A 5,352-nucleotide genomic window follows, 5' to 3' on the forward strand; every position below is an offset into this window, starting at 1 on the left:
AGCTGACCCTGGGAAATGTTGGCAGGATTCTCAGGGAACCAGGTTGTATTCAGGGTAAGAAAACTTTGTTGTTTTTTTTGTTCTGTCTTCAAACTTGGTCAATTTTTGTTTAATTCCTTTCTCCTATATAATAAATCATTTTGTTTTGTCTCCTTACTGATTGCCTGTGGTAAAGCATGATCTCGGGGTAAGTGGTATTCCAGGTTAGCCCATTCTACAGAAAGCGGGACCTAAAATTCTTTCACGACTGAAGGAGAAACTACCTGGAGCTGGTAAAGATTCCACTGCAGCAACTGCGAGGCCTAGTAGAATGTCAGTGGAGCTGAGGCTTGCTGGGATCAAGTTATCCCAGGGAAAACCTTGGTCAGAGATGAGCAGCAGGATAGTGGGGGGAGAAACTTGGGGCTCCAGGGATACCCCGTGGGTGGGTTTGTGATTACCATTATGCAGTAGATAAAGACATTATGAATCTGTGCTTTACAGAGTGCATTACATCTAAATATATTTACAAATGCTGAGAACTTGCAAAGGTAGGAAAAATATTCAAAATACCCCAAAAGAAACTAGTGGATGTATAAAAATGAGTACTTCACTAACCCAATGGGCATTAATAGTATTTATTTTTTTCATAATCAAGTTTATGTTCAAGTAAGTATAGATTTTTATTTATACATGCATCTGTATCACTTAAGTTACATAATTCAAAAGTCTGTTTTTCTCCAGAAAAATCTACAAACCTTATAAAATACAGATTTGGCTACTGTGTTATGAGCCACCGCCTCACATGGGGTCTAATCAAGTAATGAACAAAACTAGTGAAGCACATGGGAAATGTGTGTCAGTATCTGCATTAATGGGTCTGAATCTACTGGGTTGTGCTGGTTTAAGCTTCTGTACACATGAATTTTGATGGGTAACATAACCACAGTTCTTTAGAAAGTGCTACACACTCATGTGACAAAACCAAACAAGGTGTGCATTGAAACAGCCAGCAAATATGATAAAAAAATTCACCTTTAACCTTCAGTCCTTTTTGCAGATATAAATTAGCATTGTTCCTGACCTTTTTTAAGTACAGTAAATTTCCTTGACTATACCTGGGGAGCATTCCTGAATTACTGACATAAAACTGAAAGTACATTTTGACAACGTACAGCTACTACTATTTGTGAAATTACTGTATGCTTCAAGGAAAACGAGTGTGTTTTTAGAAGTCAGTATTAGAAAAAAGCAAGTTGCTTATATTTTAAAACAAGTCTTACTCAAATAGTTACTGTACAAAGCCAACTTCCAACTGAACCTATAATCATGTTAACAGAAGCCCAGGTCAATATATCCATTTCTGACTTTTAAACACAACTGTCAAACTGACACTATTTTTAACCATTTGAGGTGATGCTTTTTAATACAAATATTCAGGGAAAAATTTATAGAACCCTTAAACATTCCAAAATTACTTATACTTCACTAGAACAGGATCAACCCAGTACATTATAAGAATTTGACCAAGCCACCACATTACAAGTCACCTGAATATACTGTATAAAATTCCTGGTTTGCATGTGAACTCCACTGTGGAATATCAATTCATTCACAATGGCAAACTGACTTGCTCGTTCATGCCAACTTAGATAGCGCTGTAATCAGAAGAAAGTTAACTTATTGCTTGATTAAGAAACTTGGGGATTAGTTCTGATTCACAAGAAAGAAGAAATCTGTAAAAAGAGCAAAGGAGGAAAGACAGAGTAAGAAAGGTCAGTGTCCCTCTCCTGAATTCACTCCACAGTTTCAAGGGCTCTTTTTCTCTTAAACTAAGCAGAGACAGAAGCAGGCCACGAACAGAAAAGCCTTTTTTTGTTTTTTGAGTGGGTGTCAATGATAAATTCATTTGTAATCATGTTGCTTTTCTTTAAAAAAAGGAAGGTGTAGCCCCTTTTTTGCTTGCCCAAATGTTTAGGAGGTTTGGTATGCCATGGAGGTTTGTGATGCCAAGAGATGAAGGGACTTAAAAAAATAAAAGCCACACAAAGTCTTGATCTGAATCCCTCAACTGATGCAAGAGTGAGGGATTCAAACTACTTGTCTGTCAGGAGAGGGAATTTTTGCTTAATTCAAGTTTAACATTCTCCTCCCAAACATTTAACCTGGTCAGCTTGTTAAATGCCTGGTCAGTTTCTGCCTAAACTCTGAACAGTCAATTCAGTTTGTAAAACTTCATCTTAAACTGCATGCAGCACCAAATGCTGCTTTTTTATATGGATGGTCAGAGGCGACCCAAGCAGGGTGCAGGGCCCAGGGCAAATCAGCCCATGCGGGGCCCCGTCCCCACTCCGATCCCAGACCTGAAGAAGCTACTGCCACCAGTGGCAACGGGGTTGGGGGGGAGTGGATAAAGAGCAACCGGGCGCGGGGGTGCTGGACTCCGATCCCAGACCTGAAGAAGCTACTGCCACCAGTGGCAACGGGGTTGGGGGGGAGTGGATAGTGAGCAGCTGGACGTGGAGCTGCTGTTCCACCCAGCTCCATGCCGCCACTGCTCCACCCGGCTCTGTGGGGCCCCCCAAAGCAAAGGGCCCTGGGCAGTCACCCCAATTTGCCCCCCCCCGGGGGATGGTCCCATGTATGGTATATCAAGAGTGCCTCCACTGAAAACTCCAACTGTTTCTGGAGTTATTGGTGAATTGGATCCATGTCACTGGGCATAATTTGATTCATTTCTATTGCTGAATACACAAGACAAACTGTTTTATGGTTCCTGACTCAGTGTTTCAGCTAAGATTCAGTTCCAGGCCTCAGGAGGTAAACACTATAATACACTATGCATAGCTTGTCCTGATTGTAGTTAGATCCTTGGGAGTGAGAACGCGCATCTTTAAACTCGATCTTCTACTTACAACTGATGTGCTTAAAGAAAAACCGGTTATGGCCATGAAGGAAATGTCCAGGTATTATACATATTATAATATCATGCATTTTAGCTCTATAAGCACTTAACCTAGATGTTTGTTACACAGTTTCTACGTGTATTAATGGGTGTATTTTTTACTTTAACTTGTAAATATTAAGTTACTGTTAATTCTAATATTTACCTCTTAGGTAAACAAGATATTCACCTCAACAGAAGCGAGGTGTATATAGTTTAATAAACATACTATCTAATTAACCAAAAATATGTGGTAATATCTATTAAGATGCAATTTATCAATATAAGAATTGGTTCTAGACATCATTGCTGCCATAAAACAAATGTGTTAAAAGCCACCTAAAAAACCTAATCTTTCCAGGGAACTTTCCAAAAAGTAAACCTGCTGGATTTGGATGCTGTAGAACAGCAAACTGAGCTGCTGCATTTAGGAGGTCTATTGGTGTGTTAATAAAAAGCAGAAGGATGGGAGTGTAAAGTGTTGGAAAAATAAATAAACAATATTAGAGACCCACGTGCACTTTTATAGCAATCCAACAACCATGGTCAAAGATTAACAGAGACGAAGTCCTGCCAAAACAGCTCTGAAAAGAACATGGAATCTGTATAGTATAGTAAATATTTGTATTTAAGGCTACTATACAAGTCTTAAAACCAGCACTTTTTTTGTTGGTTTTAAGACTCTTCACTCAGACAGCATTCAATTACGGTTGCTTAAAGGTTAAGAAAAGTATTTGCAAGAGCAACACTCCCTCCACTGACTGATTTGCTAATTTTACAGAACAAGGGGGTATCAAAAGTTCTGCATCGTTGTATACAGGGAAAAATATATGCTACTGCACAGAAGGCAATCTAAAAATCTAGTTTGAAACTAGCAATTATACTGTAAAATAACTAATGGCCCAGCTGCAAAAACTAACTGTTATGTCATGCACTGGCCAGCACGGTGCATCCTGAACTAGCAATTGAGCCAGCAAGGGCAGATTTCCTTGTTGCAAGCTTAGACACTATAGAGTATGCCCCAGGCTAGTGGTTAGTGGGTCTACTACAGAATTATGTTACCATCACGCTACACTGTCTTACACACATTGCTGAGTAAAGTCTGTTCCAAAGGGCCAAAAGCTACTGTGCCATAGGCTATATAACAGGTAAATAGTAATGCAGTCTCTAGAGAAGTGAGAACAGAGCCTGGGTGAAAGCCAGGTGGCACCAATACATTAATCTACTTTCAGCAGGTGGTAGCAGTTCTCCACCATGGAGCTGGTTCTTCGTACAGCAAATGTCTACTGATAGTTCTTCATTCATGCATTTCCTACCAAGGTGCACCTCAACAGACTTACTATTTTTGCCTGCCTAATAACCATAGATACATGCAACGTATGTCCCTCCCTGACCCAGTTCATCCAGATTCACGATGCAAAAAGAGACTGTGTTTTTTAGTTGCCATAATGACAAATTAAACATGAATGAAGGGGAGACAGAAAATACAGACCCCTGGACAAAATTACATTTGCCCCATTGGAGAAGTTTTATGCAGTAAGTTGAACTACCCTCTCTGTACTGAGGTAGTTCAACACAGTTCAAGGTATTTCACCCACTAATACTGCAAACTCAGTATTCCTAATCTCTGCTCTTCTGACTGCTCTCCACTGGTTCATCTTTTAACATCTTTGGGCAGGCCATCCACTAGTTCTGCCTCCTTAACTCTCCTGGATCTCCTTAAAGCCTTTTCTACACTCCTGAAGCTATTTCCAAGTCTCAGGACCTCTCCTCATTCATCCATCACACTATATTTCCCTTCTCAAAGGGATCATCTTCTTCATTCAATACACTCCTTATGGCACACTTCCACCTCAACTTTCACTTCAAATGGATTGTAGGGTCTTGTTAGTGACCAAAAGTGTTTTTTTAGAATGATAGAAATGAGATACTTCTCACTCCTGTGCTCTTCAGCACAAAGAACCATCTACAGTGCTGCTAGTGGAAGAACTTACAAAACTTATAAACAAACGGAAGAAATGCAATGTCCAGCTACATCTGAAAAATCAAGGTATCATAGTAAGTTCTAGGTACTAATTTTTCCTTCTTTTTCTTGTAGAGCTGTTCCATGTTTAAGATTATAACATATTTCTAGTTAAGGTAGTTTATCAAGAGATAAACTATCTATTAAGAGAAAAAAAAATCCCAACTGTGAAATATCCTTTCAATAAAATGGATGAAATGAAAATAAGGGGAATTTAGTCTATCAAGAAAACCTCTTGACAGATCTATTACTTTGTGGAACTATCTCCTACATGAAGTTGGCCAATACATTAAGTAACCTGCACTGGCATGAGTTACGTAGGTGATGTAATAGAAACTAAACAGGTAATTTTGTATTTTTTTGTACCTTTTTGGAGCGTTTATTTGTATTTTTAACATGTAGGGAA

This window comes from Alligator sinensis, unplaced genomic scaffold (assembly GCF_000455745.1).
Source record: "Alligator sinensis unplaced genomic scaffold, ASM45574v1 scaffold1308_1, whole genome shotgun sequence".
NCBI lineage: Eukaryota > Metazoa > Chordata > Crocodylia > Alligatoridae > Alligator > Alligator sinensis.